The sequence below is a fragment of the Zootoca vivipara genome, chromosome 10, assembly GCF_965207765.1.
Source record: "Zootoca vivipara chromosome 10, rZooViv2.hap1.1, whole genome shotgun sequence".
Classification (NCBI taxonomy): domain Eukaryota; kingdom Metazoa; phylum Chordata; class Lepidosauria; order Squamata; family Lacertidae; genus Zootoca; species Zootoca vivipara.
The window spans coordinates 44,381,211-44,396,373 of record NC_142593.1 but is presented as its reverse complement, the minus strand read 5'-3'; positions in this window follow the sequence as shown (position 1 = coordinate 44,396,373).

The following is a 15,163-nucleotide window of genomic DNA, read 5'->3' as shown; positions in this document are numbered from 1 at the left end:
GGAAGAGACCACAAGGGCCATCCAGTCCAACCCCCTGCCAAGCAGGAAACACCATCAAACCATTCTTGACATATGCCTGTCAAGCCTCTGCTTAAAGACCTCCAAAGACGGAGACTCCACCACACTCCTTGGTAGCAAATTCCACTGCCGAACAGCTCTTACTATCAGGAAGTTCTTCCTAATCTTTAGGTGGGTTCTTCTTTCTTGTAGTTTGAATCCATTGCTCCGTGTCCGCTTCTCTGGAGCAGCAGAAAACAACCTTTCTCCCTCCTCTATATGACATTACTTTTATATATTTGAACATGGCTATCATATCACCCCTTAACCTTCTCTTCTCCAGGCTAAACATACCCTGCTCCGTAAGCCGTTCCTCATAAGGCATCGTTTCCAGGCCTTTGACCATTTTGATTGCCCTCTTCTGGACACGTTCCAGCTAGTCAGTATCTTTCTTGAACTGTCGTGCCCAGAACTGGACACAGTACTCCAGGTGAGGTCTGACCAGAGCAGAATACAGTGGTACTATTACTTCCCTTGATCTAGATGCTATCCTCTTATTGATGCAGCCCAGACTAAACGACTAAACAACAAAATGCAGTCCTAGATGTTTACTCAGAACACTGTGCTTAGAAAGTGTGTTTAGGATTGGAGCCTAAGGGCTGCTTCTTGTACTTATGAGTGAACAGAGGAACATTAAAAGTTCCTTATTATCTCTGTATTATCTCCGCTGCCTGACTGATCACAGCTGTCCAGAGTCAAGCATATTAAGGCAGTTTCCTGTGGGTTCCTACACATACTGTATTCAGCATCATATTGAACTGTGGCTGCCTCCCACTGTAGGTGCTGGCTCCTAGAGGCTGAAGCACTTGGGGGGCAATGATTTTTATTCCAAGGGGGTCAGGCCCCCTCAATGTTCAGAGGGCATTCAGCTCCAGCCCCTGGATCCTCGTGACGTCATGCACAAGATGTCAGAACATCGCATCTCCTCGATCACCCTGAGAAGCTGCTGCTTCTGCCCCCCTCAATTTGTATATGTAGTCAGGAGCTACAATAATGTGTCTACTCATAATCCATGGTTTCTAAAGGAACCATTTCTGTTGCAAGCATGACCTCTATATGGAATACCTGCTAGAATTTGGGATGGTGTTTTTCTGGTGTTTTTTCCACAGTTTATTCTTCTGTAGGACAGTTCATGGTCTAATATTAGAATCATAGAATCATGGAATTGTAGAGTTGGAAGGGAACCACAAAGGTGATCGCTGAAGCTATATTTACCACACGTTGAGCGTTCCTACCTTAAAGCAATGGGTTAATAATCTCTATTTAGTAGCTATAACTATTTTTGCTGCTGTTAAAAGGCTTCCTGCTAACTCCAGATGCTTCCTTTTTAAACCCTCTTTAAGACACTCAAGTAAAATATACAGAACATTAGCAAACACAGATTTCATACACATCTCTGTCTTCTTTGATCCTTTTTTTTATGGCCACACTAGATTTGGGCCAAAATTGGGGGAGTTGCCTAAAAGGAAATAAAGTACGTTGTACTTAGTGAGAAAATGGCACTTCTTAGAAGTCTGTTCTCCTCCTCTCTCCCCTCCCCGCCCCCCTCCGGCTTTAATAAATAGTTTAAAGGATTATAATAGTGACTGTTACTATGACAACTTGCTATAGTAACCAAGCAAAAACCAAGGCTTTGCACTCAAAAAAGGAAACCAATCTTTGCTTAAAGATCTACTGCTGCCAAATGAAAGAGACATATTAGCATTTTCCTGTGCTTAAGTCCGTCAGTTTAATATAAGACTGAAGAAAAACCAATTCAGAATAACCAAAGCCTTTCATTACAGCCAAACGTTTCCTGGGCTTGCAAGATAAAAATCTTACGAGCCATATTGGCTCAGCCAAATATAAACCACAGGCATTGGAATAATATATATGATTGGAACTGACTGGTGTTTCAAATGCAATGTTTGAGAGCTTTTGAGTTGCACTGATGGAGTTCCTCTCTTCATGGATTTGCCCATTTCTGTAAGCTTTGATGATCCCACAAGGGAATGAAAACTGCAGTTGGCTATGCTGAAATCAGGAAGGACATCTAACTTTTGTTTCGTTTTGCAGCTAATCGAGGAGGGTTAACATACCACTACCCTCTCTAAAATGAGCTTCAGGTTGTGAGCCAAGGAGGTCCAGTAGATTCAGAATTAGACTTGGACTAGAGATGTTGGAGGATTCCAACAAAAAAAATGAAAACAGGAGAAGAAATTGCCAGTGTTCGCACATTTGTCCCACATGCAGAATGGAAATCAATCTAGCAACTATTATCATTATTCCCTGCTGCTTTCAGTCTGAAAATGGTACATAATAGGTTATGCCCCCCTGCCATTTGCATTGCATTTCCTTTGCATTGTAAAGAATGGGGTTGAATTGCTGTTGTTGACATCCGTCTGTCTCAAGAAACAATGGAGTGTACCTCTGGGGGTGAAGTCTAACCACTGCATTTGCAGCATCAAAGCAGCCTCCCCTTGGCTGCAGGAGTTGCTGGAAGGAGGCATACAAGACACCATCCAACCGCTTTAGAGACTCCGCTCCAGATTTGTGTAGTGTTTATCCTTAGTCTTTTCTTCTCCAAAAGATATCCCACAAGAGTTTCCCTTCTCCTAGACGGGAGCCCCATCTGCCCCTATGGCGTGGAATAATATAACAGAAAACAATGTATGTAAGTTATGTCAGTACCTGCTAAAAACATTTTTATTTAGGCCAGCCATACGCAGGTAGCGCTGTGGTCTAAACCACAGAACCAGGGCAGGCATCCCCAAACTGCGGCCCTCCAGATGTTTTGGCCTACAACTCCCATGATCCCTAGCTAACAGGATCAGTGGTCAGGGATTATGGGAATTGAAGTCCAAAACATCTGGAGGGCCGAAGTTTAGGGATGCCTGGCCAAGGCTTGCCGATCAGAAGGTTGGCGGTTCAAATCCGCATGACGGGGTGAGCTTCCGTTGCTCGGTCCCTGCTCCTGCCAACCTAGCAGTTCAAAAGCACATCAAGTGCAAGTAGATAAATAGGTACCGCTCCGGTGGGAAGGTAAACGGCGTTTCCGTGTGCTGCTCTGGTTCGCCAGAAGCAGCTTGGTCATGCTGGCCACATGACCCGGAAGCTGTACACCGGCCAGTAAAGCGAGATGAGTGCCACAACCTCAGTGTCGTCCGCGACTGGACCTAATGGTCAGGGTCCATTTACCTTTTACCCTGATACACAGAATGTTTACATGTGCCATCACTTATTTAAACTATTATTTGATTATTATTATTATTATTATTATTATTATTATTATTATTTTGGAATAGCTGTTTTAAACCATTTTTACAGCCAATTTTATTGCTTTATTATGTTTGTAAACTGTTTTGATGTTGTTGGTTTTTTTTACAAGCAAGTGGTATATAATTTGTATGAAACAAATTTAAAAATACATTATGTAATTAAATTACATCATTTTGCCGCAGCAGACAGAAATAAACAAAGTAGTTTTTGGCAGAAGGTGAACTGCAGCGGAACAGTAACAGTGTTGCATGCAACAAAGCTAATCAGGGTCCAATGTGGTTTCAAATTGGATAGGGCCTCCCCAGATGTTGAGATTCCTGCACTGCAGGGGGTTGAACCACATGACTCTCTACAGTTCTATGATTCTACGAAATACATCCCCTTCACTGACATCTTCTAACTGAGCTCTAAAGACTCCCAACTCTCATCAGCTCCACCCAGAATGAGCAATGGTCAGGGACAATGTGAAGTCTAGTCTAGCAACATCTAAAGGGCCACAGGTTCCCCAATCCTTAATCATCAATGTATACATTATGTATACATAAGGCTTTAATAATTTAACACCATCTCTGTGTATCATGCAGGTCTAAATGAGAAAACAAAAATAACAGTTTCTTCATTCAATTATAAGGTTGCCAGGTTTTAAAAACTCGCCCTGTATTTTTAACAGCACCCCGACACACAGAAATTTAAGCATTCCTCATTGTTTACCTCCATACCAGAAAAAACAGCTTGACTGGTAATTTCTGTTGTAAGGGATATAAGTTAGGGACTAGCAAAAAAAAAAAAGTCTGGCAACACTTTGCTCATGTGGGAAGACAGAATCTAAGGTCTTCTGGTTGTTATATAGTGAAGCACCAGATCTGCAAATATGCAAAACTCATGCCATGTTTTAAAAAATGCATAATTGCCTACTAATACATATTTGGTTGCATAACTGTGAGAAAAATTAATATCCTATACTTCAAAGCAAACTCCACCACTAGGGAGCACCAGCATACTAGATATTCAGGAGGCCTTCTATCAAAAGCAACAAACACAAATACCCATTGGAATGTAGTTTAAAGTCAACATAGTTAGGTAGCTTCAAGCTTCCATCAGGCAAGCAGCTCAATGAGCTTTGTCCCATTGATTTTAAGGAAACTGACACCATAATCAATATGCCACATATTCCTGAATCCTGAATCGTCCAACTGGTTTAATAAAAAAAGCATTGAAACTCATGGATTACATCCTGAAATGAATGAATGCAATATAGGATACTTCCACATTACCTGTTTCCCTGCTGGTATTGACCTTATTTACTTACTCATTTACTATCTATATCTATATATCTCAAAAGGACTCACCTTTTCCAGCTGAGGGCCACAGTTGACTCATGGTCAATCTGCCAGGGGCCACGAACTGATAGTGCAATCCCAATCCTGCCTACTCAGAGGTAAATCAAATTGAATTCAACGGGTCTTGCTCTGAGGTAAAGGAGGGGGGCTTTTTAGGATTTCAGACACAGTGCATTGAAAGCGTTACCTGGGCATGCCAGAAATTAAACCTGAGACCTTTTTTATACCCTGTGCCACTGATCCACATGCTTCTCGAAAAACAGATGCAATTTGATACTGGACAGAAGCAGCCAGCAGCTTTTCTGCAAAAAATCTTCTACACAACAGCAAAAAGAACTTGGAATTTTAGAAGCATATTCCTTAATGGCCCACCACTGTTCTTAATTTGCCCAGGTTGTAGGAAGGGTGAGTTAGGATTGGGACCTCTCTCCTACTTACATTATTGTTGTGATTGAGGACATAAAATGGGTTAACACTGGCAAAAGTATTCCACCAGGTAGGGCCATTGGAGGGGATGTGAACCCCAAGTCTTTTGTTCAGTTCCCCAGATCTCCTGCCTCTTCCTGCCTCTTGAAAAATTATAATTATCATTACTATTTTTTTTAAAAAAAGCTTAAGACATAAGTTGTTGTCTTATGGTGAGTGAGACAATGCGTCCATCTAGATTAGCACTGTCAACATTGATTGGCAGTTATTCTTCCAGATTTCAGGCAGGGAATCTTTCTCAGCTGTGCTTGGAGATCCCAGGGATAATTTTGCAAATGGGCCCCAACCGCCGGTGTTATATCCATCAGACTTTTACTGTTTGCAGCCAATGGCCAGAAAACATGGAGCAACAATCCAATCCAAGAGTGAATTAAGCACAGACATATTCAGAATGGCAAGTCACCAATGCAAAATGCTCATTTAGTTTTTAAAAGGCAGTTGACACCATCTGGGGTCAAAGCAATAGCCTGTCACTTTCTGACCACCGCAAGGGGATATAAAGCTGTCTTGAAGGTAGCAAACTGGTTTGCATCAGCCAGCAGCCATTTAATTTGGAAGTCATCTGACTGACCTTCTAGAAAATTATGAACCTGTTTGTAGGTGAGTTGTAGAAAAGGCAATACAGGCACAGTGGGGTGGTATCCCATGCAACACAAGCAGAGTTCCAGTCAAGCAACAAGACCTCCCCTTCTTCTCCCCCCCCCCCAAGTATGCTCTAGAAGCCGCCCTCCAAACCTCTGGAGCAGACTTTGAGAGTGCACAGGGTGGGGTGCATACCTGCCAAGTTCTGCCCTGAGAAATAAGGGACTGGACCGGAAGTAGCAGACCGGAAGTAGTGCTGCCGCCATTTTGGAACTGGGCGGAGCATGCTCGGAAGCTACTTTTGATGCTGCTCTGCCCTGTTCCAAAATGGCCGCCGCACCAGAAGTCGTGCTGCAGCCATTTTGGAACTGGGCAAAGCAGCATCAAAAGTCGCTTCTGAGCATGCTCCGCCCAGTTCCAAAATGGCCACCACGCCAGAATAAACCGGGGGAAAACAAAAAAATCCGTTTTTTCCCGGCTGGGAACAGCTGGAAAACAGGGGTTTCACAGGGAATACGGGAGACTTTGCAACTATGGTGGGGTGGGGTGGCGAGGAGCTGTAGGGAAGATGAGGAGGAAGTTCCACTGAGCAAAGGGACATCTGCTGCACCAGAGAAACAGCAGCCTTGGCTAAAAACCAACATCTTTGATCTGATCTTTGATCTGCTCTGAACTTCCAACTCAAAGATGGTCATTTGATAGCCTGTTAAATAACTCACTAGCAGCTAGTAGAGAATGCTGGTGCATCTGGGCCCAGCAACTTAGAAGTCTCTGGGTGGAAATGCACCAACTTATCCCTATGACTTCTGGCAGGCATCTCCCACCCACTGGCTCAGCAGCAGAAATATCCAGAGGACCGTTTCCATAATGCGGCACAATAAAAAAAGTCACGGTGGCATCTGTGCTTTGTTTATGGCTCCATTAGCCTTTCCTGAACTGCAAATTATTTGGCAGCAGCTGGGGAAGTGGAGGAAAACAACGCCAGAACATCACGACCAATTCAAGCCCTTTCAGGCTTCACTATCTGCAAAGGTATACGCTTACCTCTTGCCATTTAGAAACGGGGGGGGGGGACTCATTTAACAGGGGAGCCGGTGCATTCATAGCACCTAGATTCATGCAGTGCAATGAAACATGGAAAAGGCTTCAGAAGGGTTTTTAACAGCAAAAGCCATAATCATCTTATAGGGATGTTTGGCGTGTACATTTTATTAATATTATTGCAATATTCAAAATAAGCCCACTGATTGCTTTTTTTTCTTTTTCTTTTGCTGAGCAGACAAGAGAAGGAAGCACAGCGAAAGAAAGAAAGAAAGAAAGAAAGAAAGAAAGAAAGAAAGAAAGAAAGAAAGAAAGCAGACCGACATATCAGAACTTCAACAGGTACAGATTTTCCTGGCTTAGAGAAAAGGAAGCTGAGAGAGGAAGTCATCTGCTACATATTCTGTGTGTCAGATAGCTAATAAAGGCACAGCTTAGCAGTTTGAAAGCACACCAGTGCAAGTAGATAAATAGATACCGCTGCAGTGGGAAGGTAAACGTCGTTTCCGTGTGCTCTGGTTTCCGTCACAGTGTTCTGTTGTGAGAAGCGGTTTAGTCCTGCTGGCCACATGACCTGGAAAGCTGTCTGTGGACAAACGCCGGCTCCCTCGGCCTGAAAGTGAGATGAGTGCCGCAACCCCATAGTCGCCTTTGACTGGACTTAACCGTCCAGGGGTCCTTTACCTTTTGCCTTTAAAAGCACAAGAGCAAGGCTGGGTCAGGTGGGGTGGGAGAAGCTGCCAATCCTAGAACCTGGCAGTGGTTTTTTTTTGTTTTTTTTTTGAATTATTACATGACTTTGTAGACTCTTCATTCAAAAAGTTCATGCAGAAGGTCCCAGGTTCAGTCCCTGCCATCTACAGCCCAAATAAGATCTGTGGTACCTGCATCAGGCAGGGGGTGGACTAGTTGGCCTACAAGCAGAGCTGGCCCGCCCATGAGGCAGCCCCCTCAGGTGGAGGAATGCCAAGAGGTGGTGCCCCTGAGGACACCTGCCCAGCCTGCTGCCTCTGCCACTGGCAGAGTAGAAGCAGCAGCAGTGGTGGCTTCCAGCTAGACCTCAGGAGATTGGGTGCACTCCGTGAGATCTCACAAGAGCTGTGTGTCTACTCACAGTATTAATTTACACTTTCATGTAGGGTTCCAAGAGTAAAATTAGAGAGTCCATGCATAAAATATAGTCAGTCATTACCAGGGCCGGCTCTAAGGCAAGGCTTGGTGGAGTAATGCGCCGCGGCAGCCGCGTTGCGAAACGGGGCTGGGGGGGGCGCCGGAGGGATCTTCGCACCACGGCGCCAGGGCGCCAGATACGCTTAAGACGGCCCTGGTTATTACTTCAATTTCCATTGCTCTGTCTTCCTAGAATTTTTAAATTTGGGGTCACATATAGAATACAGTGGTACTTCGGGTTACAGACTCAGCTAACCCAGAAATAGTACCTAGGGTTAAGAACTTTACCTCAGGATGAGAACAGAAATCACGCGGCGGCAACTGGAGACCCCATTAGCTAAACTGGTACCTCAGGTTAAGAACGAACCTCCAGAACGAATTAAGTTCTTAACCCGAAGTACCAATGTATATGATTTTCTACATGCATTTCAATTGCGATTTTGGCACAGAAGCTGCTTTGGTTATCCTCTGTGATGGCCTCTGTTGGGACAGAGACAGGGGAAATGTGTCCTTGTTAATTCTCCTCAACTTCGGGGCTTTCAATACCATCAACCATGTTATCCTTCTGGAGCAACTGAGTTAGGGGAGGAGAGGAGAGTGATCTTTTGCTGGGTGCTGCATTAATGATGGATTTATACCAGATAGTCCACATGTCATTCTGCTTTATTAGTTCTTGTACTATGATTTCCCCAATGTCACTGTGTTATTGCTGGTCTGCAGAGGCGCTCTTGCACACCGGTGCAGTAAAAGCGGGTTGAAAAATAAAATGCACCATCTGTCATGTTGCAGGTTTCAGTAGGAAGTTCTGGGACATTCACTGAGTGGAAACAAAGCAGTATGTCTAAACCAAAACATCTGAAAGCACAAATGGTATTGAAAGCAGGACAGCGTATAACTGCCCTCATGAGCACTAATGCAGAAAAAGCCTTCTAGAGAGGCCCTAAAATCATCAGCGACGACTATAGCCAAGTTGAATGAGCCCAGCTGAAGGCCAAATCTCTGTCAACCACATTATTTTGACTAATGATGGATAAGTCAGCTTCATCCTTTATAAGTCATTTTCCTTTCTTACACCAACCAGCCTATTTTTTATTAGTCAATTTCATTAATTTCCCCCTTTTTGCCTGACTGAGAAACTATTCAAAAAGACCTCCAAGACCTTTGGAAGAAGATGGAGAGAGATGGCATCGGTCTCTTTAAGGATATTTGAAGACTTCTCAAGCTGAGGTTGAAGTGTTAAAGGTAAAGGGACCCACTGACTCTGGGGTTGTGGTGCTCATCTCGCTTTATTGGCCGAGGGAGCCGGCGTACAGCTTCCAGGTCATGTGGCCAGCATGACAAAGCCGCTTCTGGCGAACCAGAGCAGCACACAGAAACGCCATTTACCTTCCCGCTTATCTATCTATCATCTATCTATCTATCTATCTATCTATCTATCTATCTATCTATCTACTTGCACTTTGCTGTGCTTTCAAACTGCTAGGTTGGCAGGAGCTCACCCCGTCATGGGAATTTGAACCGCCGACCTTCTGATCGGGAAGCCCTAGGCTCTGTGGTTTAACCCACAGCGCCACCCGTGTCCCCTTTAGGCCCCTGTAAAGAAGCAGTCTGCTGCTAATAGCATCAGGAAGCATCAAGCCCTCAGAGCATCTGGAGCATCACAAGTAACTCAGCCCCATGTAATTATGTTAATTGCCTTTAATTGCGCCCAGGGACCCACACACACTGCTTCACAGATTGCGACAATCAAATAGTAGTGAGTTAATTTAGAAAGAACTTCAATGAGCATGTAAGCCAGAATACAGCATGGTGGTACTCTTACTTACTGGGCTCCCAGAATTATCTTGGAGCACTTGATGCCAAAGTACCTGGGGAAGGGCAATGGGGAAGCATCAGTTTTGAATGCTCTACCAAGGTCCTAGGTTCAATTCCTGGCATCTCCAGGTAGTTCAGGGGGAAAGCTCTGTCTGAAATTCTGCTGCCAATCCGCACAGATCATACTGAGCTGGGTGGACCCAATGAGTATAAGGAAGTTTCCCATGTTCCTGTATCATTAGGTGGAAATGTGTGATGGATCCCTGTGTGATAGACAACTGGGAGCGCCATGTAAGCTGCTTCAGCCTAAGGAAGTGGAGGGTGTAAGCGGAACTAATAAACTACCTGTTTATATCCTATATTGGAGTAGCCAATGTGTTGTTCTCCAGATATTGCTGAACTACAACTCCTATCAGCACCAACCAGCCTGGCCCAAGGTATTATATGTCTAACAACATCTCAAGGGCATCTTGTGGGCTATGCCTGCCATAGATTGAGGGCAACTTACAATAGTTGGGGCAATCCTAGTATGAAAGGGTTATGCCCAGGGCTTTTTTCAGCCGGAACTCACTGGAACTCAGTTCCAGCACCTCTCAGGTGGGCGCCATTGCCATTCTAAGAGAACAAGGGAGGAGTTCATGATGAGTTCTGACACCTCTTTTTCCAGAAAAATACCACAGCACCGGCCGGAATGAATTTGGCCTGCCACTGTGTTTCTGAACTCATGCGCTGCTCTCTTCTCTGACCCTTCTTCGGTTTGTGTGCTCAATTAAAAACACCTCAAGCCTTGTCTTCGCTTTCCTCTCTTGCCTCTCTCTCTTCACTGCTGGAGTCGTCTCGTCCTTGTTAGGATCCCCACATGGAAGGCTCTTAGGCAGTTGTGGCTGTCACTTCTTCCTAAGCTGTCTTGACTATTAACTTCTCACATCCTTGAGCACCATAGTGAGAAGTGGGAATTGGCAATGTTGCCTGCCTTCCTTGTCATCTCCTGTGACATTTCTCTCTATTTTGATTGCAATATTTTTTTAAAAAAATATTAATAATATGCTCTCTCTCTCTCTTTCACCTCAAAAAAATTGGCTGATGTACCAGTAGGTATGATCTGGTTTGGCAGTGAAACAGGGCATAGAGAATTGTAGACCATGGACCCCCCTCTGTTTCTGTATGAGCACACCAATTTATTTATCAAAATGTTATGCAGATCGTAGACCGAGAGTGCAGGTGTACACTTTGCTACAAATGCCCACAAACTGCACAATTAGAATAACTTTGCCATTTCCCTCTTCAGTATAAGCAAGCCTCAATATTTGTCTTCATGTTGTTTTCTGGCAAGCAAAGCATTTGCGACAAGTATGGATGAAAATTGCACAAAACAGAGTGCTCTGGAAAGGACTTGGGTGAACTTGTTTCATGCGGGCTCAAGTTCAGACTATTCCCTTGGTTCATGATTTATTTATTTTTATTATTATATCAGTGTTGTTGTGTTGAAAAGCACCTTCCATTTCTTAAGATTTTTGGTCCATGGTGTTCTGACTGACATGATCCTTCACATTTTCCTCCTTTGTTTCAACTCTGCTAGGCTATCACAGACGTTGCCAAGTGTGCCTCATCATGCAGAGCAAATGCAGAGCTGAACTGTGCCATATTATGAGGAAACAGCAACTCACTGCCATCTCTCTCCCACCTTTTGAAATGAGAATTCTTTAACGCTTGGAGGTTCTGCTGCCGCCACCAGTATGAAACACAGAAACAGTTACACAAACTGGCACCATCCCCAGTGCGTTCTGAAGAACACTTTCATCAATGGAAATGGCTTTATATTCCTTTATCAAAATTGCTTGAAACAAACATGTGAGCCACAACACACCAAAGCAGAGCCGGGAGGGTTTTGTGCCCTGCCACCAGGGCACCACTGTAGGAGCACAACATTCATATGTGTTCATATTACCTTGCATTTACAACAAAGCTTGGCCCATCACTCAACATCCAAAAAAACAAAGTGCTGCACCAACAAGTACAAAATAACCCCTCTGCAGTGCCACAAATCCATCTCAGTGGTGTAACATTGGACAATGTTGATCACTTCTCCTACCTAGGCAGTTATCTTTCCACAAGGGCCAACATTGATGCTGAAATCCAGCATTGCCTGAGCTCTGCGAGTGCGGCTTTCTCACAATTGAAGTGCAGACTGTTTGAGGACCGGGACATTCGCAGGGAAACCAAAATGCTTGTTTACAAAGCTTTTGTACTACCAACCTTACTATATGCTTGTGAAACATGGACCACTTACAAACGCCATCTCCAACTCCTCGAAAGATTCAATCGACAGTGTCTCTGAAAATTTTTACACATCACTTGGGAAGACAGGCGAACTAATATCAGTGTACTGGAAGAAGCAAAGATCACCAGTGTTGAAGCAATGATTCTTCAACATCAACTTCGTTGGACTGGTCATGTTGTGCAGATGCCTGATGATCGTCTTCCAAATCAACTACTCTATTCTGAACTTAAAAATGGAAAGCATAATGCTGGTGGTCAACCAAAGAGGTTTAAAGACTGTCTCAAGGCAAATCTTTAAAAATGTAGTATAAACATTGACAACTGGGAAACGCTGGCCTGCGAGTGCTCCAGTTGGAGAACAGCCTTTACCAAAGGTGTCATGGGCTTTGAAGAAACTCGATCTCAGAATGCAAGGGAGAAACGTGCTAAGAGGAAGGCATGCTTGGCAAATCCACACCGTGATCAACTCCCGCCTGGAAACCAATGTCCCCACTGTGGAAGGACGTGTGGATCAAGAATTGGCCTCCACAGTCACTTACGGGCCCATTGTTAAAATTGTGTTTATGGAAGACAATCTTACTCGGCTACGAGTGATCGCCAAAGAAAGAAGAAGAAGCATTTACACTGCATCATGGGTTTAGTGGAAAGCAATTCTCCCCAGGCACGCTCTTCAACAGCAGAGACACAAAATTTGACCCCCAAATCCATTTTAGATGCAATTCAGTAGCTTCTATAGACTGAAATATATCACACTTTCAGGATCTTCTTTTTCATCCCCATTGCCCTGACAGTTAATGACAGAGCATGATTAGGAAACCAACAACAGCAATAATAAGCGCAGCAATGGCGGTGACAGGAAGACAGCTCTGCCCCCCCCCCCCACTTCCCCTCGTTGTTGCTCCCTGGAGCCTGTTCCATCTCCTGCAAGGCAGCCCCTCAAGAGTTTTGAAGATGGCTACAGGAAGCCACTCTTCTGCACCACCTTGCAGTGCCCAGTTTTGTACATGGCTAAGAAATGCCAAAGCGCCACGGCCAGAAGATTAAATGCTTAAATATTATTTCGCTGAGCTGTTTGGGAATTTATGAATTTGAACAATGATCAATTTCCTCCCTAATCCCGGGAGAAAGCTATAAAACCAGGTTTTAATTAATTTAGTCACAGCAGAACATTGTTATCGACGTTCGGCGGCCTCATCTGTATGCAGCACCACCAGCCTCCGCGCGATAAGAAGTGGGCAGCCAGGCCGCTTTATTAGTTCGCCTTCACCTTTTGCCACCAGAGCTAATTTGCATTGAGATTGCTTGAATCAATGCCACCAGCAAATTGCCACATCTCGTAATTCATAACAGAGCCATTTTTAAAGCGCGGCCTGAAACCATGAACTTGAGAGCACAAACAGGGAGTGAGACCCATCACTTTGACAAAAGCAAGTGATGGAAACAATTCAATTACATTTTGTGCAATGACCTATAAAGCGCTCTCTCTCTCTCTGTGTGTGTGTGTGTGTGTGTGTGTGTGTGTTTCTGTAGATGTGCATTGCAAAGGAGAGCATATAATTGTGCTCCAGTTCTGCTGAAGTGGTTTTCCTCTTGCTTTCAGATAATCTTCGTGCTTAATGCTTGCTACGTTTTTCTTTGCTCGGACAAAAATGGCAACCTAGATTAAAATGTGGAAAGTATGGCAGACGAGGCTCCGTGAGTTCTCTGCAGAGCATGTGTGTGCAAATTAGCATCACTTTTGCACATTTTGCGTGTATATCGAATTTTTTTCCTCATTATTGTGGGGGTCAGTTGGGAAGTACGTGGACAGAAAAATGAGGAAACCATGGTGTGCAGTATGCAAGAGGCATATGAAAAACTTTTGTGCATCAGTATTTTCAAAGGTAAAGGACCTTAAACACCCAGAGTGAAAGGCATGATAGATATATGCAGCATACAAAACCTTTATCTGCATTTTGGAAACTTGTTTGTTTTGTTTATCTCTTTTCTAGGCATTTGGACACCTCATCATCAATTTTAACATGAAATCATTGCTTGGAAACAATGGGACACCATTTTGAATCAAAACGATGGACTGGACCTTTCAAAAACCTCAGTTTTCGGGGTGGGGGGTTTCTTAGAATTCTGGAGCAGTAAATTCTGGGTAGTAAAAAAAGAAAGAAAGAAAAATACAGAGTGTTATGTCGTGAGTGCGATTTCAGCTCTTCGTGAAGTCAGCTCTGAGTAGTGAGTCAGCATACTAGCAAGGAACTGCTAGGAGTCAAGTATAACAAGAGCAGTCTTCTTTATTGCAGTAGGAATCTTGACTAACAGGAGGGAAAGGGTGAGCTCCTTTTATACTCTCAGCAGCAGGGGTTGGGGGAAAGGATACATTTAGATTTTGGCGGGACCCTATCAGAGTGAGGATCCAAATTGTGCTAACAAGTTAACCAATAGCAACTGTCACCGCACCCATTTGAATCGCCCTGGAGCAGGAAAGGTAGTTACAGGACTAGCAGAGGAACTCATGTACACAAATTAAACCAATACATAACACAGAGCAGATCACCTGGTGCAGATGTACCTTTCAAATAAGAGTTGGTAGATCTTAGTCAGCAAGAGGACTCATTAAAACATTTGGCCTGGCAAAGAGAAGATATGGGGCACATATGAGAGGTGTCTTCCAATATCTGAGGGGCTGCCATGTAGAATATGGTCCAAACATGCTCCAGAAGGGAGGGCTGGGTTGAACAGGTGGAAATTGCAGATGAAGTAAAAACATCAAGTTAACATTAAGAGAAACATCCCAATGGCTTTTTGACTGTTTCTCTTGCAAGAATGTCTAAACAGAGTAAAGTGAAGTATATCATATATTCTTACCTTCCAAGTCCCGGACTGCAGAATCCGGGACTGGCAGCCGTGTGACACCGAAAGTTGCGTTGACGTAACTTCCGGTGTCGCTTTGCCCTTCTATGGGCACCAAAAATGGCCGCCGCCGGCTTCGAAAGTCACTTGTACGCATGTCAGGAAGTGCGTCGACGCAACTTCCGGTGTCGCTCCGCCCATCTATGGGCACCAAAAATGGCTGCCGCCGACACCGGAAGTCGCATCTATGCACTTCTGGACATGCGTAGATGTGACTTTTGAAGCCAGCG